Source organism: Salvelinus sp. IW2-2015, linkage group LG20, assembly GCF_002910315.2.
Source record: "Salvelinus sp. IW2-2015 linkage group LG20, ASM291031v2, whole genome shotgun sequence".
NCBI lineage: Eukaryota > Metazoa > Chordata > Actinopteri > Salmoniformes > Salmonidae > Salvelinus > Salvelinus sp. IW2-2015.
Window position 1 is genome coordinate 66,486,358 of NC_036860.1, and position 24,905 is coordinate 66,511,262.

General features: G+C 43.0%; 1 long non-coding RNA gene across 1 annotated transcript in view; it reads right to left on the minus strand.

Annotated features, from left to right (window-relative positions):
• Positions 1–1,365: 1,365 nt before the first annotated feature.
• Positions 1,366–24,905, minus strand: part of LOC139029494 (uncharacterized) — a 70,224-nt gene continuing 46,684 nt past the window's right edge. Inside the window, exon 3 of the long non-coding RNA XR_011481822.1 lies at positions 1,366–1,426. This is a non-coding gene — a long non-coding RNA (uncharacterized lncRNA). The remainder of the gene's footprint in view (positions 1,427–24,905) is intronic.

Below are 24,905 nucleotides of genomic sequence, written 5' to 3' on the forward strand. Positions count from 1 at the left end.
TATACAGAGAAAAGAGTCGGCCCGAGAACTGAACCCTGTGGTACCCCCATAGAGACTGCCAGAGGACATCTCCTACGGTGGCATAAAACAGATCTGGGACCAGGCTAGATGGACCAGTTATGTATGAATAGAGCGATCAAACACAGGTCTGATTCCAGTTCCTGCTTTTAGCACATGGTTTCATACTTATTACTGATGTTTATGACACTGCACTTTGAAGTCATTGTCTCTCATGTCTTAATTAAAGCACATTAGTAATTGGAGGACCAATAAAGTTGAATATAATTGAAGTCTCCAGTCACTGAATACTTAGTAAGACGAATGATGCCTTTCATAACAATATGATTACCATATGTCATGCTTGAAGAAAACGCTATAACACAAATTAAGACGGCACTTGCCAATGGACTCATTGTAACAGAACATGTGGTTTAACAAAATCCCACAGTGATGAAATAAGTGTACTTTAAATCCCACAGTGATGAAATAAGTGTACTTCAAAATCACTAAACACCTGGCATGCTTTCTTACGCTCTTTCAGAAAGGTTCAAATAAACAGAAAGGTTCACAATAATACAGAAAGGTTCAAATAACAGAAAGGTTCAAATTACAGAAAGGTTCAAATAACAGAAAGGTTCAAATAACAGAAGGTTCAAATAACAGAAAGGTTCAAATAACAGAAAGGTTCAAATAACAGAAAGGTTCAAATAAACAGAAAGGTTCAAATTAACAGAAAGGTTCAAATACAGAAAAGGTTCAAATAACAGAAAGGTTCAAATTACAGAAAGGTTCAAATTACAGAAGTTCAAATACAGAAAGGTTCAAATTACAGAAAGGTCTCAATAACAGAAAGGTTCAAATAACAGAAGTTCAATAACAGAAGGTTCAAATAACAGAAAGGTTAAAATTACAGAAAGGTTAAAATTACAGGAAGTTAAATACAGAAAGGTTAAAATTACAGAAAGGTTAAAATTACAGAAAGTTAAAATATACAGAAAGGTTAAAATTACAGAAAGGTTAAAATTACAGAAGGTTAAAATTACAGGAAGTTAAAATTACAGGAAGGTTAAAATTACAGGAAGGTTAAAAAACATCATATCAATCTAATGGTTTATGGGCTAAGCCAGAGACACAAACCTATGAACACCAGGGAATGCTTTCTAAAAATATCTAAGCAAACAACACAGAAAGACCAAAGAAAGACATAAAACTACATCCCAAATGGCATCCTATTCCCTACATAGTGCAGTATGTGGCTGGTCAAAAGCAGTGTACTATGTAGGGAATAGGTGCCATAGGGCTCTGGTCAAAAGTAGTGTACTATGTAGGGAATAGCGTGCCATTTGGGATGCAGATGGGAACGGTTCATTACCTTCAGGAATGCACTGGCCCAGCAACAAACTTAAACCCCTCACAACAATTCTTCCTGAAAAAGATGAAGCAAATCACACACACAAAAAAAAGACTCAAAGATACGCCTTAAACAATTTTACAAAAGTTTTGTGACCCAGAATGTTATTTGTGGTCAAATTAAAAATGGACAGTTGAAGCTCTCGTTCTACTCATAAATACAATTTGACATGCTCATAACGATTCCTAATGCTAAGTTGTTCTGTGGTGATTATCTGTTATAATGTCATAACCATCTTCTCCTCAAGACTGAGCCAGACATCTGTGTATGCCAGGTATTTTACTATATACACCGGTATTGATGCGCGGATCGGTTTGGGTTTTTACCTTCAATAACGATATTTCAATGTTGGTTTGTTAAGGGGAACGGAAACACTTCTAGAAGTTACGCTGAGGAAAGAGATTCAATCCACTAACTCTAAACACTTCTAGAATTACGCTGAGGAAAGAGATTCAATCCACTACCCTAAACACTTCAAGAAGTTACGCTGAGGAAAGAGATTCAATCCACTAACTCTAAACACTTCTAGAAGTTACGCTGAGGAAAGAGATTCAATCCACTAACCCTAAACACTTCTAGAAGTTACGCTGAGGAAAGAGATTCAATCCACTAACTCTAAACACTTCAAGAAGTAAGCTGAGGAGAGAGATTCAACCCACTAACTCTTAACACTTCAAGAAGTTACGCTGAGGAAAGAGATTCAATCCACTAACTCTAAACACTTCAAGAAGTTACGCTGAGGAAAGAGATTCAATCCACTAACCCTAAACACGTCAAGAAGTTACGCTGAGGAAAGAGATTCAATCCACTAACTCTAAACACTTCAAGAAGTTACGCTGAGGCAAGAGATCAAGCCCACTAACCCTAAACACTTCAAGAAGTTACGCTGAGGAAAGAGATTCAATCCACTAACTCTAAACACTTCAAGAAGTTACGCTGAGGAAAGAGATTCAAGCCACTAACCCTAAACACTTAAAGCTAGTGAGGGAGATATGGGTCTCCAGATTCAGTGATTTTTGCAGTTCGTTCCAGTCATTGGCAGCAGAGAACTGGAAGGAAAGGTGGCCAAAGGAGGAATTGGTTTTGGGGGTGACCAGTGAGATATACCTGCTGGGGTGAGTGCTACGGGTGGGTGCTGCTATGGTGACCAGTGAGCTGAGGTAAGGTGGGGCTTTACCTAGCAGAGATTTGTAGATGACCTGGAGCCAGTGGGTTTGGTGACGAATATGAAGCGATGGCCAGCCAACAAGAGCGTACAGGTCGCAGTGGTGGGTAATATATGGGGCTTTGGTGACAAAACGGATGGCACTGTGATAAACTGCATCCAATTTGTTGAGTAGAGTGTTGGAGACTATTTTATGGATGACATCGCCGAAGTCGAAGGATCGGTAGAATGGTCAGTTTTACGAGGGTATGTTTGGCAGCATGAGTGAAGGATGCTTTGTTGCAAAATAGGAAACCGATTCTAGATTTAATTTTGGATTGGACATGGTTAATGTGAGTCTGGAAGGAGAGTTTACAGTCTAGCCAGACACCTAGGTATTTGTAGTTTCCACATATTCTAAGTCAGAACGGCGGGCAGGTGTGGGCAGCGATCGGTTGAAGAGCATGCACTTAGTTTTACTTGCATTTAAGAGCATTTGGAGGCCACGGAAGGAGAGTTGTATGGCATTGAAGCTCGTCTGGAGGTTAGTTAATACAGTGTCCAAAGAAGGGCCAGAAGTATGCAGAATGGTGTCGTCTGCGTAGAGGTGGATCAGAGAATCACCAGCAGCGAGAGCGACATCATTGATGTATACAGAGAAGAGAGTTGGCCTGAGAATTGAACCCTGGGCACCCCCATAGACTGCCAGAGGTCCGGACAACAGGCCCTCTGATTTGACACACTGAACTCTATCAGAGAAGTAGTTGGTGAACCAGGCGATGCAATCATTTGAGAAACCAAGGCTGTTGAGTCTGCCAATAAGAATGTGGTGATTGACAGAGTCGAAAGACTTGGCCAGGTCGATGAATACGGCTACACAGTAATGTCTCTTATCGATGGCGGTTATGATATATTTTAGGACCTTGAGAATGGCTGAGGTGTACCTATGACCAGCTCTGAAACCAGATTGCATAGCGGAGAAGGTACGGTGGGATTCGAAATGGTCGGTAATCTGTTTGTTGACTTGGCTTTCGAAGACTTTAGAAAGGCAGGGTAGGATAGATATAGGTCTGTATTAGGCTATAGGCCTAGTGGAATGTATTAGGTTATCGGCCTAGTGGAATGTATTAGGCTATAGGCCTAGTGGAATGTATTAGGTTATAGGCCTAGTGGAATGTGTGTAAGAAGAATTTGAGGTTGTAAAAGCCAATTGTTATTATATATGTCTTATTATATTCTTATAACATTTTGTAATTGCAGTTACATTTTCATTACAATATGATTGTTGTATACAATATCATGGTTATGATAGCTTGCACTTTGTTTTCAGGTTTGAATGAAATAATGTATTCTCTTAACCTTATTCTTTCACTAAAGTTATTGTTGTATTCATATTATATTACTTGTGTATGTCTTTCCTTATCAAATTTAAGACAAAATAAAATGTATAATATGTTTGTACAAAACAAATAATATTGCCCTCATAACAGCCTCAATTCGTCAGGGCATGGAATTTACAAGGTGTTGAAAGCATTCCACAGGGATACTGGCCAATGTTGACTCCAATGCTTCCCACAGTTGTGCCAAGTTGGCTGGATGTTCTTTGGGTGGAGGACCATTCTTGATACACAAGGGAAACTGTTGAGTGTGAAAAACCCAGCAGTGTTGCAGTTCTTGACACGCTCAAACTGGTGCGCCTGGCACCTACTACCATACCCTGTTCAAAAGCACTTCAATCTTTTGTCTTGCCCATTCAACATCTGAATGGCACACACACACAATCCATGTCTCAATTGTCTCAAGGCTTAAAACTCCTTCTTTAATCTGTCTCCTCCCCTTCATCTGCACTGATTGAAGGGGATTTAACAAGTGACATCAATATCAAATCAAAGTTTATTTGTCACGTGCGCCGAATACAACAGGTGTAGTAGACCTTACAGTGAAATGCTTACTTACAGGCTCTAACCAATAGTGCAAAAAATTTATTAGGTGAACAATAGGGAAGTAAAGAAATAAAACAACAGTAAAAAGACAGTGAAAAATAACATTAGCGAGGCTATATACAGTAGCGAGGCTATTAAGGTAGCGAGGCTACATACAGAGACCGGTTAGTCAGGCTGATTGACGTAGTATGTACATGTAGATATGGTTAAAGTGACTATGCATATATGATGAACAGAGAGTAGCAGTAGCGTAAAAGAGGGGTTGGCGGGTGGTGGGTGGAGGAACACAATGCAGATAGCCCGGTTAGCCAATGTGCGGGAGCACTGGTTGGTCGGCCCAATTGAGGTAGTATGTACATGAATGTATAGTTAAGGGATCATAGCTTTCACCTGGAATCACCTGGTCAGTCTACGTCATGGAAAGAACAGGTGTTCCTAAGGTTTTGTACACTCAGTGTACATGTTTAATATACTATCCAGATTAGAAAGTGTATGATCACAGAACATTCCATGGAATTCCAGGAAATTACCACCAGTCACTAAAACGGCTATTCACAGTAAAAGGTTTTTGCTATTCTGATTTCAGATGATCAATCCTTAAAACGGAAGAGTCAATATGCTCAATAACATGTTTCTCTTCATTATGAAGTTGTGTAAATGACAGTTGTTTGGGGAAAAAAGCCAATAAAGATACACATTTTCAGAGGTGATTTTGACTGATTACCATCTGATTGATGTGGTACTATTGCATTGATGTGGTACTTGAAAGGGCTGTTTGAAAGGGCTCAGCTTTCAAAATACAGTGCATTCGGAAAGTATTCAGACAACTTGACTTTTCCCACATTTTGTTACGTTACAGCCTTATTCTAAAATGTATGAAATTGTTTTTATTCCTCATCAATCTACACACAATACCCCATAATGACAAACAAAAACAGGTTTAGCCAATTTTGCTAATTTATTACAAATAAAAAACAAATAAAAAAAGATCACATTTATATAAGTTTTCAGACCCTTTACTCAGTACTTTGTTGAAGCACCTTTGGCTGCGATTACTGCCTCAAATTCTTCTTGGGTACGATGCTATAAGCTTGGCACACCTGTATTTGGGGAGTTTCTCCCATTCTTCTATGCAGATCCTCTCAAGCTCTGTCACGTTGGATGGGGAGCGTCGCTGCACAGCTATTTCCAGATCTCTCCAGAGATGTTCGATCGGGTTCAAGTTCGGGCTCTGGCTGGGTCACTGAAGGACATTCAGAGACTCGTCCTGAAGCCACTCCTGCGTTGTCTTGGCTGTGTGCTTAGGGTCGTTGTACTGTTGGAAGGTGAACCTTCGCCCCAGTCTGTGGTCCTGAGGGCTCTGGAGCAGGTTTCCATCAAATATCTCTGTACTTTGCTTTGTTCATCTTTCCCTTGATCCTGACTAGTCTCCCCGTTCTTGTACCTGAAAAACATCCCCACAGCATGCTGCCACCACCATGCTTCACCGTAGGGATGATGCCAGGATTCCTCCAGACATGACGCTTGGCATTCAGGCCGAAGACTTCAATCTTGGTTTCAGCAGACCAGAGAATCTTGTTTCTCATGGTCTGAGAGTCCTTTATGTGCCTTTTGGCAAACTAAGTGGGCTGTCATGTGCTTTTTACTGAGGAGTGGCTTCTGTCTGGCAACTCTACCATAAAGGTCTGATTGGTGGAGTGTTGCAGAGAATGGTTGTCCTTCTGGAATGTTCTCCCATCTCCACAGAGGAACTCTGGAGCTCTGTCAGAGTGACCATCGGTTCTTGGTCAGGGCAAGGCCCTTCTCCCCCGATTGCTCAGTTTGGCTGGGCGGCCAGCTCTAGGAAGCTCTAGTCTAGGTCTAGTCTCCATTTCAGAATGATGGAGGCTACTGTGTTCTTGGGAACCTTCAATACTGCAGAAATGTTTGGTACCCTTCCCCAGATCTGTGCCTCGACACAATCCTGTCTCTGTGCTCCATGGACATTTCCTTCGACCTCATGGATTGGTTTTTGCTCTGACATGCGCTGTCAACTGTGGGACTTTATATGACAGCTGTGTGCCTTTCCAAATCATGTCCAATCAAATGAATTTATTACAAGTGGACTCCAATCCAGTTGTAGAAACATCTCAAGGATGATCAATGGAAACAGGATGCACTTGAGCTCGATTTCGAGTCTCATAGAAAAGGGTCTGAATAAAAAAGGTATTTCATTACGGGGTATTGTGTGTAGATTGATGAGGGGAAAAAATATTTAATACATTTTAGAATAAGGCTCTAACGTAACAAAACGTGGAAAAATACAAGGGGTCTGAATACTTTCTGAATGCCCTGTATGTATCATGTTTTCATATATGTTTAACACCAGCAAAGAACTCTCATTAATGTAGGCAGTGGTGGACCCAAATCAAATCAAATTGTATTATTCACGTGAGCCGAATAAAATAGGTGTAGACCTTACAGTGAAATGCTTACTTACGAGCCCCTAACCAACAACGCAGTTTAAAAAAAATATGGATAAGAATGAGAAATTAAAGTAACAAGTAATTAAAGAGCAGCAGTAAAATAACAATAGCGAGACTATATACAGGGGGGTACCAGTACAGAGTCAATGTGCGAGGGGCACCGGTTAGTTGAGGTAATATGTACATGTAGGTAGAGTTATTAAAGTGACTATGCATTGAGGATAACAACAGAGAGTAGCAGCGGTGAAAAAGAGGGTGAGATGGGGGTGGGGGCAATGCAAATAGTCTGGGTGACTGGAGTGTCTAACCGATTTTATTGAAGACTCATGTTAAAAGGAACCACCAGCTTTCATATGTTCTGAGCAAGGAACTTAAATGTTAGCTTTTTTACATGGCACATATTGTACTTTTACTTTCTTCTCCAACACATTGTTTTTGCATTATTTAAACCAAATTGAACATGTTTCATTATTTATTTGAGACTAAATTGGATTTTATTGATGTATTATATTAAGTTAAAAATAAGTGTTCATTCAGTATTGCTGTAATTGTCATTACTACAGATATATACACATATATATTATATACAGAAAAAAAGGACGATTAATCGGTATCGGCTTTTTTTGGTCCTCCAATAATCGGTATCGGCGTTGAAAAATCATAAATCGGTCGACCTCTACTCTGTAGTGCCTTGCGGTCGGAGGCCGAGCAGCTGCCTTACCAGGCAGTAACGCAACCAGTCAGGATGCTCTTGATGATGCAGCTGTAGAACCTTTTGAGGATCTGAGGTACCATGCCAAATCTTTTCAGTCTCCTGAGGGGGAATAGGTTTTGTCGTGCCCTCATCACGACTGTCTTGGTGTGCTTGGACCATGTTAGTTTGTTGGTGATGTGGACACCAATGAACTTGAAGCTCTCAACCTGCTCCACTGCAGCCCCGTCGATGAGAATGGGAGAGTGCTCTGTCCTCTTTTTCCTGTAGTCCACAAACATCTCCTTTGTCTTGATCACGTTGAGGGAGAGGTTGTTGTCCTGGCACCGCACGGCCAGGTCTCTGACCTCCTCCCTATAGGTTGTCTCGTCGTTGTCGTGATCAGGCCTACCACTGTTGTGTCATCGGCAAACTTAACGATGGTGTTGGAGTCGTGCCTGGCCGTGCAGTCATGAGTGAACAAGGAGTATAGGAGGGACTGAGCACGCACCCCTGAGGGGCCCCAGTGTTGAGGATCAGCGTGGCAGATGTGTTACCTACCCTTACCTGGGGGCGGGCCGTCAGGAAGTCCAGGATCCAGTTGCAGAGGGAGGTGTTTAGTCCCAGGGTCCTTAGCACATAGGTGTTCATTTTGTCCAGGTGGGAAAGGGCAGTGTGGAGTGCAACAGATATTGCATCATCTATGGATCTGTTGGGGCGGTATGCAAATTGGAGTGGATCTAGGGTTTCTGGGATAATGAATTTATGTGAGCCATGATCAGCCTTTCAAAGCACTTCATGGCTACAGACGTGAGTGCTACGGGTCGGTAGTCATTTAGGCAGGTTACCTTAGTGTTCTTGGGCACAGGGACTATGGTGGTCTGCTTAAAACATGTTGGTGTTACAGTCTGGCCCTGCGAATGTTGACCTGTTTAAAGGTTTTACGCACATCGGCTGCGGAGAGCGTGATCAGGAACAACTGGTGCTCTCATGCATGTTTCAGTGATATTTGCCTCAAAGCGAGCATATAAGTAGTTTAACTCGTCTGGTAGGCTCGTGTCACTGGGCAACTCTTGGCTGGGCTTCCCTTTGTAGTCTGTAATGGTTTGCAAGCCCTGCCACATCTGACGAGCGTAAGAGCTGGTGTAGTACGATTCGATCTTAGTCCTTTATTGACGCTTTGCCTGTTTGATGGTTCGTCAGAGGGCATAGCGGGATTTCTTATAAGCTTCCGGGTTAGAGTCCTGCTCCTTGAAAGCGGCAGCTCTAGCCTTTAGCTCAGTGCAGATGTTGCCTGTAATCCATGGCTTCTGGTTGGGGTATGTACGTACGGTCACTGTGAGGACGACGTCATCGATGCACTTATTGATGAAGGCACTGACTTGATGTCATACTTGAGTAAAAGTATAGATACCTTAATAGAAAGTTTCTCAAGTTTAAGTCACCCAGTACAATACTACTTGAGTAAGTCTAAAAGTTTTTGGTTTTAAGTATACCTGAGTATCAATAGTAAATGTAATTGCTAAAATATACCTAAGTATCAAAAGTAAATTCCTTATATTAAGCAAAGCAGGCAGCTACATTTTCTTGTTTTTAAAATCTACGTATAGCCAGGGGCACACTCCAACGCTCAGATATAATCTACGTATAGCCAGGGGCACACTCCAACGCTCAGACATTATTTACAAAAGATGCATTTGTGTTTAGTGAGTCCGCCAGACCATAGGCAGTAGGGATGGCCACGTGTTATCTTGATAAGTGAGTGAATTTCACAATTTTTCTGTCCTGCTAAGCATTGAAAATGTAACAAGGGAAAATGTATGGAGTAAAACATACAATATGTTCTATAGGAATGTAGTGAAGTAAAAGTAATCCAAAATATAAATTGTAAAGTAAAGTACAGATACCCCGAAATACTAATTATTACACCACAGGGCAGAGGCCATGGTCTATGGTCTCAGTAAATTCAGGAATTCCAAAACTCTCCTACTGATGCAACAATGCATGTGATATGCAAATCCAGCACATGTAATGTCCATTTTTATAGTTGATTACATTTGCCACTTGAGTAATTTTCCTCCCTCTCCTCCTGTTGCATGATGCTCCCCGCACCAAGCCCTGCCCTCTGTCACTCAAGGAGAGCACGTTGTTGCTCGACCACGGAGTAATGAGAGCACGTTGTTGCTCGACCACGGAGTAATGAGAGCACGTTGTTGCTCGACCACGGAGTAATGGAGCCACGTTGTTGCTCGACCACGAGTAATGAGAGCACGTGTTGCTCGACCACGGAGTAATGAGAGCACGTTGTTGCTCGACCCGGAGTAATGAGAGCACGTTGTTTTGCTCGACCACGGAGTAATGAGAGCACGTTGTTGCTCGACCACGGAGTAATGAGAGCACGTTGTTGCTCGACCACGGAGTAATGAGAGCACGTTGTTGCCGTTCACTCTGCATGGTCAGATAGCGCTGTTGAATTACACTATTCATTTGTGTATCTTACGGTTTGCCAATTACAGTCTGCAATTTTGTATTTTCTTAGCAAGTTGTGGCTAAAATAAATTGTGCTAGCCGCTAATGCTAATAGCTAGTTAGCTAGCTTGCTAAATGTACTATCTAATACTAGCTAATACAGCCTGGGACCAGTGCTAGTGTAGGCTTAGATAAGTATATTATTTGTGCAACGGTATCTTATAAAAGAGATGAGAATGGAGAAAGCCCCATTGAAATCACGTATAATTTTAAACTCTACATTCTTGAACTACTCATAAATCATATTTAGAACTTTTATTAGTCAAAAACATAAAATACTGTCAAATACCATCATACTGCCAAGAAGGCAGATTTCTGTGCTTTCTCTGTGCCTGTTGTGTAGCACTAGGCTCAGATCAGAGGGAGTAACCCATTGAATTACAGTCAGTCTGCTGCAACTCCTGATAGAGAGAGGGCCCGCAACTGCTATAGTGAATACTTTGACCCTCAAATCCTCCACTTTACACAGTTGTAAATGATTCACCACAACACAAAAGAGATTTGTGAGTTACTGGAAGATTATGGAATTGAAGTATAAATATTACTGTAGAATACAACGTAAAAACGGTATTATACATTACAGATTGTTTATATTAAGACGAGGCTTGGGGTTCTATCTTCTAATATCCTTTAAAACCATATGAATCACTCTCATAGCACCTCATCACATTGGCCTAGCATAAAGCCCAAGACACCTAACACCAACGTGATGCTGAGGCTGAGGACAGTGAACTATAATGAAATGGTGGACGGGAGGTAGGATCTATTTTTAGAGACAATGTTCTCCCATCCCCTCCTCTTCTCCCACAAGGAGCTAATACCAACACAGAGCAACACAGATCTGAGGGAGACCTGCTGTATCTCACACTGCCACGGCTCAAATCTAAGCAACAACACAATTAGGGTTCGGCATAGAATGCACTATTACATGTTATCAGCATGTGTTATGTGCTATAGGCCAGCCTGGCAAAAATAAATAGACGTTTGCTATTTTACGTACATTTTTGTACCTCCATTAAGGATGATATGTTACATTTTGATACAAATGGAATAACGGTCTGGTTACTTAAGACCGAAACTAAAGTGTGGAGGTTGGTTGGACGTATATACCGCAACCGTCTATAAATCCAAAGGTTCCGTGTTCGAGTTGCGTTGGGGATTTGATTTTTATTTGGATCTCTTTTCGTCCTCATTTGGACTAAATCTTTCAAGAGTCCTTAAACATTAAAATACAATTTATAATATGAACACATTTTCACATATAACACACACAAACAGACATAACACACTAACATATTGACCCGATAAATAATCAGTCTAAAAATATATATAGATTCTTCATCTACCATAGTCCAGCACAACTTTCCTATGTATTATATTTACATGGTTTTAAAGTATTGTTTAAATGTATATATTGAAAGGTTTCTGGTTTGCTCAGTTAAATTATTCAATTTCTTTATTGCTCTAAATCGAAATGTTATTTTGCCTATTTCTCTTTTCTGTCTGGATAACACACAGATGGTGGACAATCTATTCCTAGTATTTACTGAATGTCTGTGTCACGCCCTGACCTTAGAGATCCTTTTAATTCTCTATTTGGTTAGGTCAGGGTGTGCCTAGGGTGGGAAATATATGTTTTCTATTTCTTTGTTGGCCTGGTATGGTTCCCAGTCAGAGGCAGCTGTCTATCGTTGTCTCTGATTGGGGATCATACTTAGGCAGCCTTTTCCACTGTAGTTTGTGGGATCTTGTTTTTGGTACTGTGCTGTTTAGCCCTACTAGACGTTACGTTTCGTTGTGTATTTTGTTTTCTTTTTCGGTGTTCATTTAATAATTTAAATGTACGCCTACCACGCTGCACCTTGGTCCGATCCTTCATCGACGAACGTAACAGAAGATCCCACCAAACGTACCAAGCAACGTGGCAGGAGGAGCAGACATCTGGACATGGGAGGTTATCTTGGACGGTAAGGGATCCTGACATGGGAGGATATCCGGGACGGGAGGGATGCTGGACATGGGAGGAGATCCTGGACGGGAAGGGATCTGGACATGGGAAGGATATCTTGGACGGTAAGGGATCCTGGACGTGGGAGGATATATTGGACGGTAAGGGATCCTGGACTGGAGGAGATCCAGGCCGAAAGGATGCTTCCATGGGAGAAGACGGAGGCAGCGAGGGAGGAAAACGACGGACACTGGAGTTCGCGACCACGAGGAAGCCCGAGAGGCAGCCCCAAAATGTTTTTTTTTCTTTTTTTTGTCTCCAGTGCCCATCCACAGCCCGGTGCATACTGTGCCAGCTCCCCGCACTTCGTGCGAAAGTGGGCATCTGTCCAGGCGGGTGGTGCCGGCTCAGCGCGCCTGGTCTCCATGTGCTCTCCTCGGTCCAGGATATCCTGCGCCGGCTCTATGCGCTGTATCTCCGGTGCCGTTCAAAGCCCAGTGCGTCCTGTGCCAGCTCCCCGCACTTGCGGTGCGAGGTGGTCCTTTGTCCAGGACGCGTTGTGCCAGCTCTACGCTCCAGACCTCCAGTGCGCCTCCAAGGTCCAGTGATGATCCATGGCCGCGGAGCCTCCAGTGATGATCCATGGCCCGGAGCCTCCAGTGATGATCCATGGCCGAGCTCAGTGATGATCCATGGCCCGAAGCCTCAGTGATGATCCATGGCCCGGGTCCAGTGAGATCATGGCGGAGCTCGAGTGACGATCCATGGCCGGAGCCTCCAGTGACGATCCATGGCCGGAGACTCCAGCGACGGTCTGCGGTCCGGAGCCTCGAGTGACGATCCATGCCCGGAGCTCCAGTGATGATCCATGGCCGGAGACCTCAGCGACGGTCTGCGGTCCAGAGCCTCCAGCGAGGGTTCCAGTCCGGAGCCTTCTGCGACGATCTACGGTTCGGAGTCCTGGCAAGATCTACGATCCGAAGTCTCGGCAACGATCTACGGTCCGCAGTCCCGGCAACGATCTACGGTCCGTAGTCCCGGCGATGATCCACGGTTCGATTCCTCCGGCGACGATCCCCACACCAGAGGCGCCACCGAAGTTGGCCGAGCCACGAGCGGAGCGGGGTCTGCTGTCCCGCACGGAGCCGCCACGAGGGTAGATGCCCACCTGGACCAGCCCCTATAGGTTCAGGTTTGAGGCCGGAGTCCACACCTTGGGGGGGGGGAGGTGAGAGGGGGTTACTGTCACGCCCTGACTTAGAGATCTTTTAATTCTCTATTTGGTTAGGTCAGGGTGTGACTAGGGTGGGCAATCTATGTTTTCTATTTCTTTGTTGGCCGGTATGGTTCCAATCAGAGTCTATCGTTGTCTCTGATTGAGGATCATACTTAGGCAGCCTTTTTCCACCTGTAGTTTGTGGGTCTTGTTTTTGGTACTTTGCTGTTTAGCCCTACTAGACGTTACGTTTCATTTTTTATATATATTTTTCTTTTCGGTGTTCATTTAATAAATTAAAATGTACGCCTACCACGCTGCACCTTGGTCCGATCCTTCCATCGACGAACGTAACAGTCTGTTCTCTTACCAACTGAATACCGTTGTGAATAAGTTTGGCCGTTTTAAATGGTGTATATTATTATCTTGTTGATTGATGACCAACCAAGAGCATTGCACATGTCTACAACATCCTCTATGGATAACAGATCTCATGGAGGCTTCGTGCCATGGATCTTCATGGAGGCTTCGTGCCATGGATCATCACTGGAGGCTTCGTGCATGGATCATACTGGAGGCTTCGTGCCATGGATCATCATTGGAGGCTTCGTGCCATGGATTTCATCACTGGAGGTTTGTGCCATGGATCATCACTGGAGGCGTTTGCCATGGATCATCACTGGAGGCTTCTTGCCATGGTCATCACTGGAGCTTCGTGCATGGATCACCACTGGAGGCTTCGTGCCATGGATCACCACTGGAGGCTTCGTGCATGGTCACCACTGGAGCTTCGTGCGCATGGATCACCACTGGAGGCCTCTTGATGGATCATTACTGGAGGTTCGTGCCTGGATCATCACTGGAGGCTTCGTGCATGGATCATTACTGGAGGCTTCTTGACTAGACAATACAAACAAGCATACCCACTCTCATCACACCCTGACCTAACCAAAATAATAAGAAAAAATAGATAGGAGAGGCACAGGGTACCGGAACTCTGTGGAAGCGCACTGGAGGCCTGATGCGTGGTGCGGAACTGGTTGTACGGGCTGGTGAACACGCCTCAGAGCGAGTGCGGGGAGGAGGCACAGGATACACTGGGCCGTGGAGACGCATTGCAGATCTGGAACGTAGAGCTGGCTCAATGCGTCCTGGCTGGATGCCCATTCTAGCCCGGCAAATGCGAGGAGCTGGATTAGAGCGCACAGGCTAAGAATGCGAACTGGAGACACCGTGCGCATCTCTGCATAACACGGTGCCTGACCAGTTACACGCTCCCCACGGTAAGCACGAGGAGTTGGCTCAGGTCTCCTGTGGCGGTCCTCATGAGTGTTGTAGCATTTCAGCTAACTCTTCCCCTAACCCCTTTCCAAACCTTAACCTAATTACCCTAACCTTTTATGTAAATTCTCCTAACCTTTGTCGTCAGTTCTCCTAACCGGCAACATAAATTCTCCTAACCTTTGTCATTACGAAGCAACAAGCAGCCTGGTCTCAGAGAAAGATGTCCTTTAAGACGTACAGTATGATACTATACATCTATACTATACATTTGTATGACTATACATTTGTATGACATTGTACGAAAAGATTCCATATCATACTAAATGAAGATATTCAAAATGTACATCCCAAATGCTACGAATAGTAGTCATAATGTTTTACTCCTATCTATACTATGGGCTTTAATCCCTACAGTATCTGCATTGTTTTCATGTGGTAAGCATGTATTTGCCCTCATGATGATCACACTATATCTGTGGCCTTTTAAGCGTAGTGTTACCAATGCCATGTGTTTCTCTCAGAAGGAGACAAGAGTATCTATTCTATATGCACCATGAAGTCAAACAGTCATGCTTGCTTGCGTTCAATACCTTCACAGTTTAGTGACGCTAAATGCTTAATATAGCCTGCAAACACACTTCAGATGTTTCTAGGTTTTATTCAGGTGTGGTGGTGGCGGTGAGGCGATAGAGCAGTAGGTTGTTTCAGTATTCAAGCCTTCTTCGACCTCCAACACGCACTCACAGGCAGCCAGGCATGTGTTTCCAATGTTAAATCCTACGTAACAAATGATGGGATCTCCCTTGCCTATACCCATTTCTTGTGTGAATTAAATGGTCCGTGCAACGTAAAAACGCTTGAAAGACTGTGTGCCATTTGCACTGAAAGAAAATCAGACAGAAATCATGTTGATACGAAGCATGCAACTGTACCACAACGTTGTAACATGCATACAGTTATTATGTGTTCTACTGTTGGTGACTGTTTTCCCCTAGTCATAATAATATTTTTCCCTAGCATATTGGACCGTTTGTCAACACAGGCTGAACTAGTTAGTAGCTTTCCGGAGACATGAGTTGGGTTAGATTTATGGAGACAGATCAGGGCTATGAACCTCTCTCACGTCCCTTTCCCCCCCAGTGGTTTGAACCTGCAACAATCTGATTATAAGTCTCTCTCTGCTCCACCACAACCACACAGTTGCACTGTGACTAAACCTGATTTAGTGGCTCAACAGATGACTTCTTGGGATGCAGGAGCTACAGGGGCTACGTCCCAAATGCCAGACCCCCACATATTCTCCCACATAGTGCACCCTATGGGCCCTGGTCAAAAGTAATGTAGTACTTAGGAAACAGGGTGTCATTTTGGAAGCGGCTGTTGAGGTGGAGTCCACTTAGACTAGGAGAGCACTCTCGTGGAGACCTTAAATCTCAGCCAAGGACGAGGCGTTGATAATGTTGATCATGGTCTCGTCATGCCTCACAGACCCTTTTGGTTACACATGTATGACCATAAAAACACACATGCAGACAAGCATGTGAGCACACTACAATGTTGCTTCTTTCCCAGTAGTGCAGAAAGGTTATATTTTGCCTCAGTAGTAATGTCTCGGTGATGGTGTACTGAGAGAGGCTGCGTCCCAAATGGCACCCTATTCCCTATATAGTGCACTTCTTTTAATGGTCTACAGTAGTACACTATAGGGAATAGGGAGCCATTTGGGACACCGCCTGAGAGAGTTGAACTGAGTCTCCAATGACCTACTATTTCATCTCATAATAATAACATCCTCAAGAGGATAGAATGAATTTATAGCAAATAGTGAGCTTAGGAAAATAACCATCCAGTTTAATGTCCACAAGAAAACAAAGACATCACGATAGTTAGCTGACAGAGCATCCCATGTTTCTAGAAACCAGATACGATATCTCTTTCTGAAGAAATATATGCACAAAAAGCATTTTAAATGATTTTTCATTAGTTAGTTACAGCACAATAGTACCTGAACCCAAACCTTCTAAAATTACAGACTGTGGCTTTAAGATATACCAATACAGTTTATATTAAAAAACACAATAAAGATGTCATGTTTTACTGTAACAGACAACGTATCTTACACTCATATTGAAACCCAATAGCTTAATCTTAACATTATTTACTACCTTTTAATAAAACTATGAGGTCATCGCAGCACATAAAGGTTCTCGCAGACAGAAAGTGGCGGGCGGGTTGGCCCATCCATTTTCAGTGAAGCCTAGGCGGGCTGGCGAAATTCTATCCATGCAGAGCAGCTAGCGCTGCTTGTGAAGACGGACTGAGGATGAGAAATCTGAACTATTTTTCAAGAGTTACTCCTATAATCTAACAATATATTGCTCAACTTTATACAAAATATTTGGATTGAAAATTGACGAATTACCGTCCTTCTGTAGGTCTATAACTGCATAGCAGATGCACTAGCCATCTGGCATAAAGAAATGCATGTCGGTATCGTAGCATGCTACCAGCATATCTCTCCCTCTCTGGAGTTAGGCCTAGGCTTCTCTTTCTTAAGCTACACCACATCAGTCATTGGCTTCATCAATAAGTGCATAGATGACATCGTCCCCACAGTGACCGTACGTACATACCCTAACCAGAAGCCATAGATTACAGGCAACATCTGCACTGAGCTAAAGGCTAGAGCTGCCGCTTTCAAGGAGCAGGACTCTAACCCGGAAGCTTATAAGAAATCCCGCTATGCTCTCCGACCAACCATGAAAACAGGCAAAGCGTCAATACAGGATTAAGATCGAATCGTACTACACCGGCTCTTACGCTCGGCGGACGTGGCAGGGCTTGCAAACCATTACAGACTACAAAGGGAAGCACAGCTGAGAGCTGCCCAGTGACACGAGCCTACCAAACGAGCTAAACTACTCCTATGCTCGCTTCGAGGCAAAAACCGCTGAAACATGCATAAGAGCACCAGCTTTTCCGTAAGACTGTGATCACGCTCTCCGCAGCCAATGTGAGTAAGACCTTTAAACAGGTCAACAATCACAAGGCCGCAGGGCCAGACGGATAACCAGGACATGTACTGCGAGCATGCACTGACCAACTGGCAAGTGTCTTCACTGACATTTTCAACCTCTCCCTGTCCGAGTCTGTAATATCAACATGTTTTAAGACCACCATATTCCCTGTGCCCAAGAACACTAAGGAAACCTGCCTATATGACTACCGACCCGTAGCACTCACGTCTGTAGCCATGAAGTGCTTTGAAAGGCTGGTCATGGCTCACATCAACACTATTATCCCAGAAACCCTAGACCCACTCCAATTTGCATACCACCCTAACAGATCCACAGATGATGCAATCTCTATTGAACTCCACACTGCCCTTTCTCACCTGTACAAAATTAACACGTGTGAGAATGAATCCATTGACTACAGCTCAGCGTTCAACACCATAGTGCCCTCAAAGATCATCAATAAGCTAAGAACCCTGGGACTAAACACCTTTTAACTGCCTTGTTGGTTAGGGACTCAAAAGTAAGCATTTCACTATAGGGTCTACACCTGCTGTATTCGGCGCATGTGACTAATAACATTTGATTTGATATATACAGTACCAGTCAAAAGTTTGGACACACCTACTCATTCAAGGGTTTTTCTTTATTTTTACTAATTTTATACAAATAGGCTTTACAGAGCCTGGAGGTGTGTTTTGAGTCATTGTCCTGTTGAAAAACAAATGATAGTCCCACTAAGTGCAAACCAGATGGGACCGCGTATCGCTGCAGAATGCTGTGGTAGCCATGCTGGTTAAGTGTGCCTTGAATTCTAAATAAATCACAGACAGTGTCACCAGCAAAGCACCCCCACATCACACCTCCTCCTCCATGCTTCACGGTGGGAACCACACATGCAGAGATCATACGTTCACCTACCCTGCGTCTCACAAAGACCAAAAATCTCAAGTTTGGACTCATCAGACCAAAGGACAGATTTCCACCGTTCTATTGTCCATTGCTCGTGTTTCTTGGCACAAGCAAGTCTCTTCTTCTTATTGGTGTTCTTTAGTAGTGGTTTCTTTGCAGCAATTCAACCATGAAGGTCTGATTCAGGCAGTCTCCTCTGAACATTGATGTTGAGATGTGTCTGTTACTTGAACTCTGTGGTGCAGTTGGAGGTACAGTTAATTGCCGATTTCTGAGTCTGGTAACTCTAATGAACTGAGCTGTTCTTGCCATAATATGGAGTTGGTATTTTACCAAATACGGCTATCTTCTGTATACCACCCCTACTGTACCTTGTCACAACACAACTGATTGCTTTTTAAACTGAACATGGAGTGCTTTCGAAATGTCTTACTGTGAGAGGTGATGAGAGTCCATCTCTGCTCCAACAACTGTCTGAGACTCAGAGTCAGTCAATACTTTGCATTGATTCATGTATTGATTAAATCTAAAAGTGAGTTCATAATACCACACCTCACCTCTGTGCTGTTTGTTTAATGAGCTTCTTAAGCAGTTGATCCATACAGCTCTCCAAGGGGAGTGACTGCTCTCCAAGGGGAGTGACTGCTCTCCAAGGGGAGTGACTGCTCTCCAAGGGGAGTGACTGCTCTTCCACAGGGGGAGTGACTGCTCTCCAAGGGGAGTGACTGCTCTCCAAGGGGAGTGACTGCTCTTCAAGGGGAGGGAGTGACTGCTCTCCAAGGGGAGTGACTGCTCTCCAAGGGGAGTGACTGCTCTCCAAGGGGATTAGATTCACTCACAGCCAAATACATGAATCCTTACAGGACATTTACATTGGGGGTCTTTATCTTTCAACGTATTTACTGTTGAAACCCAAAAAACTACACCTCTGTGTTTAAATGTCAAATGCAGCCATTTTTTTCCCTTCTCAAAATCAAATTATTTCTGGGTAACAATTAAGTACCTTACTGTGATTGTTTTCAATTAATATGGTCAAAATGGCTTCGTAGCAAAGAGCAATTTCTCAAGCAAGAATTTTTCTAGGAATGTCTGGGAGTGGTCTGAGTGGGGAGGGGAAAAATAAAACTAGCTGTTATTGGCAGAGAGGTTACGAACTCTCTTATTGGTCTATTAACTCATTTACCACCTGGTGATGTCATCAGGCAGGCTAAAACTCCATCTCACCAAAACAGGCTGAAATTTCAGACGGTCTTTTCAAACAACTCTTACACTAAAAGGGCATTATCATTATTTTCACAATATCATAGTGTGGAAATATACAGTTAGCTCCAAAAGTATTGGGAGAGTGTGACACATTTGTTGTTTTTGGTCTGTACTCCAGCACTTTGGAATGATACAATGACTATGAGGTTAAAGTGCAGACTGTCAGCTTTAATTTGGGCGAACCGTTTAGAAATTACAGCACTTTTTGTACAAAGTCCCCCCCCATTTTAGGGGACCAAAAGTATTGGGACAAATTCACTTATATGTGTATTAAATTAATCAACTGTTTAGTATTTGCTCCCATATTCCAGAACACAATGACTACATCAAGCTTGTGACTACTACAAAAACTTGGATGCATTTTCTGTTTGTTTTGGATGTGTTTCAGATTATTTTGTGCCCGATAGAAATTAAATTGTAAATCATTTATTGTATCATTTTGGAGTGCGGTTCAGGTCACTCATGATCAAAAACTTCCCGACATCCTGAAAAGTTTCTTCCCGAGCTGTGGCCCTCACCAACCAGCCATCTGGCCCACAGAGACTAAAGGACTATGCTGTGGCCCTCACCAACCGGCCATCTGGCCCATAGAGACTAAAGGACTATGCTGTGGCCCTCACCAACCGCCATTCTGGCCCACAGAGACTAAAGGACTATGCTGTGGCCCTCACCAACCGGCCATCTGGCCCACAGAGACTAAAGGACTATGCTGTGGCCCTCACCAACCGGCCATCTGGCCCACAGAGACGAAAGGACTATGCTGTGGCCCTCCCCAACCGGCCATCTGGCCCACAGAGACTAGAAGGACTATGCTGTGGCCCCTCACCAACCGTCCGTCTGGCCACAGAGACTAAAGGACTATGCTGTGGCTCACCAACCGTCCGTTGGCCCACAGGAACTAAAGGACTATGCTGTGGCCCTCACCAACCGGCCATCTGGCCCACAGAGACTAAAGGACTATGCTGTGGCCCTCACCAACCGCCATCTGGCCCACAGAGACTAAAGACTATGCTGTGGCCTCACACGCGGCCAACTCTGGCCCATAGAGACTAAAGGACTATGCACTCTATGCTGCACACCACATCAAGCCATCTCTGAACTGTACACAAAAAACTGCACTATACTGCATTGCACTCTGTCCATCTCTCTGCATTTAGATATATGCATACTAATACTGCACATTTGTACATCCACTGTGTATTAACCGTATACCCACTGTACATTTGTATATCTGTTCATTCTTTTATAGCTCTATGCTCACTCTATCTAGTTGCATATAATGTATGTAACCTTTGTTCAAACTCCTGTAAATGTTGTCTATCATTAGCAGCATCATATAACCAGGTAACATTCTGACTGTGTTGTTTATCACTAGCAGCACCATATCACCAGGTAACATTCTGACTACAGTATGTTGTCTATCACTAGCAGCACCATATCACCAGGTAACATTCTGACTGTGCTGTCTAACACTAGCAGCACCAAAAAACCTCATACCTCAGTTCCTTTGCCAATACACCTCATCCCTGTTACTTGCCTATCTCAGCCATGTTACCCACTTTCCTTAGGTCTTTATTCCCCAAGTCACCAACAGTAACCTATATCCAGCTATTCGCTCCACATCCCAACCCTCTTATTTGCATATCGTAGTCCTGTGACCTCTTGGTTGCACCCAACGTCACAGGGAGGCCAAAAAGATCATCAAGGACATCAACCACCCGAGCAACGGCCTGTTTACCTCGCTATCATCCAGAAGGTGAGGTCAGTACAGGTGCAGCAAAGCAGGGACCGAGAGACTGAAAAACAGCTTCTATCTCAAGGCCATCAGACTGTTAAATAGCCATCGATTGCCGGCTTTCACCTGTCATGCAACCCTGCACCTTAGAGGCTGCTGCCTTATATACTTAGACATGGAATCACTGGCCAATTAAATAATGGAAAACTAGTCACTTAATAATGTTTACATACTGCTTTACTCATCTCATATGTATATACTGCATTCTATTCTACTGTATTTTAAACACCACTCCGACATTGAGCAATCTAATATTTATATATTTCTTAATTCCATTCTTTTAGATGTGTGTATTTGTAAGGATCTGGGTGTAGCTGGTGCAGAGGAGTCAGGTGCAGGACAGTAGAGATGAGTAACACAAGGAACTTTACTCAAATATTCCGATAACATGTCGTAATACCGAGCCCACAAACATCGAACCGAACTTACAATAAAACAATCACTCACAAAAACCATAGGGAAAACAGAGGGTTAAATAATGAACATGTAATTGTGGAATTGAAACCAGGTGTGTAAAACAAAGACAAAACAAATGGAAAATGAAAAGTGGATCGGCGATGGCTAGAATGCCGGTGACGTCGACCGCCGAACGCCGCCCGAACAAGAAGAGGGACCGACTTCGGCGGAAGTCGTGACAGTATTGTTGTGAATCGTTTTTAGATAATACTGCATTTTGCTACACCCGCAATAACATCTGCTAAATATATGTTTATGTGACCAATAACATGTGATAACATTTATTTGAATCAGGGCACGGCATAAGACAGGGAGAGCTCTGCAGTGCTGATTTATGACATCTGAATGTGCATCAACAAGATCGTATTGTACAGCAATTTCATTAAGGTAACATGAATACCAAGCTGGCGAGAGGTGGTTAGAATAGGATGGGAGGCCAAAAGTCCGTGTAACCAATAGAGAGTCAGAGTCCCGAGTGTGGGAACAAACAGACTGTCCCACGGTCGGGTAAACAAGCAAGTTCATAGTCAACAAAGCACAAGAGTCAAATATCATAAAGCACAATATAAAAATATAACGAGAGTAGACCTCTATGAGTTCAGCAGGCTATACAAGTCTGAGATCAAATAAATAAATAGTAAGCCTATACTAGTTAATTCAAGCATTTCTGAGTGAGTTTCACAAGTTAATTAGCCTACATAAAATTCCGATCAGCTCAAAGTCTGCTTTGTGTGTGTAAGTGCGTGTGTGCTGGAGGCGAGCGAAAGCTCGGGAGAGAGGGGGAAGCGTGGCGGTAGTACCTGTACCAGACAGGGGGAGACAGGCCAGGGCAGACGGGGAACAGATCGCCAGGTGGAATCCAAGAAGCAGTGCAGCAGGCAATGGGAGTAGGCGTCACACCCGCTAGGCAGAAGCTTTTTTCAGGAGCCAGACTCCTTGATGAAAATCCCAACGTAGCTAGCAAGTCCCAATACTAATACAGTACTCTGATGAACCAGGTCTACCCTTGTGACTATTCAGCAAAACTCACATAAACCAGTTCTACCACTGTGCAAGAGACACTAAAACAAACCTATTAACATTAGACCCACTCAGTTTATGGGTCTAACCCTAAAATAACTAAATATTATATTTTACAGTACAACTCACTATTTAAACATATGTAAAGGCTAATGGATAATGGTAAAATCATCTGTAAGATCATATTAATCAAGTATATCCATATCTCAACTTCAATCTACTATGATTAAATAGACTGTATATAATAAGATAGAGACACTGTATTTTCCCATTGGTCACAAATGTGACTGCTAAGATATTTTGGCAACCCTTTACTTGACACCCAGTGGTCATAACACATTACGACACGGTCATAACCATGTCCTAATATGTCATAACGGCTGACGTAACATGTCATTACTTGTCATAATATAGTCATAACACTGTCACGACCCATATATTTGCACCTGTTGTGACATATATTGCGTTATGTTAAATGTAAAATATATCTTTTTTTCCCAGCCAAGAAGTTTCCTTTCGTTGGAAAGTTTGTTTCTTAAATCATTTGTTGCTGTTGTTGTAATGAATTCTTTACAGTCATGTTTTTTTTCATCATATTTTAAATAACTTGTAGAAAATACACTTTATGACACTGTCAAGAAGCATTATGACATCATAATCATATAAGCCAGATAGGCCTATCACGTACATGTCCTTATATCAGTCATCAGTCACATAGAGGGTGTCTTGTTCTGCCCCTGAAATCAGCAGCAGAGCATTGGGGTAGGTGCATGTCTGACATCAATGTGTGCACAACTACAATGATCATTTAATATATATATAATTTTTTTTTTTTTAAGTGGGTTTTGACACTCTTATGTAGGTGTCATAAACAACCATGAATGTAAACTAGAACCTTTAAACAATATATTTACAATGAAAATATATTTTTTTAATTCTACAATGAATTGTGTTTTTTAAGCAGTCGAATACAGACTCCTGGTGCCAAATGAATCTGTAAAAGTACATCTTGGAGATGTATGCTTGTGGTCTTGTGACCATTTGGAGAAAGCATATGAAACTTCTCTGAATCATACTAGACACCTTAATAATACATGACAGAATTGTTGATAAGTACAACTTTAACTTCTTTAAAGCCTGTGAAATCCCCAACAAATTCTGCCTCACAAATGGCATACTGTTACCTATACAGTGCACTACTTTTGCACTACCCTATGGGTCCTCCGCAAAAATAGTGCAGTAAATAGAGAATATAGAGTAGAGTCTGGGATGCAGCCTTGATTTTCTCTGTTCCCACTGCATGGCTAACAGAGTCACAGGCAGTTTGTGCCTCGCTTTGCCACCTGTGCTTTTCTTTCACAAGGTTTTTTCATTTTGTGAAGTGATCTGTATCATGTTACAGGGGCCCTGTGAAATTCAGACCTAGATTATCTTGACCTTAGTTACCCCCAGTTAGCTACAAGGACTCTAATTACTCCATAAATATTACATAGGTCCTGGTCCGACCTGGCCTAAAAAACAACAACACACAGAGCCCTGGGACCACACTGCAGAGCAGAGCACAGAACTAAACAGGACCATGCACTGAAGGGCAGAGAATAGAGAGCAGAACAAATTTGTCCTTTGGTCTGATGAGTCCAAATTGGAGATGTTTTGTTCCAACCGCCGTGTCTTTGTGTGTCACGTCCTGACCATAGAACGCTTTTATTTTCTATGGTAGAGTAGGTCAGGGCGTGACTGGGGGGGTTGTTCTAGTTTATATTTTCTATGTGGGGTTTTAGGTTTATTTTCTATGTTGTGTGATTTGTAATGGT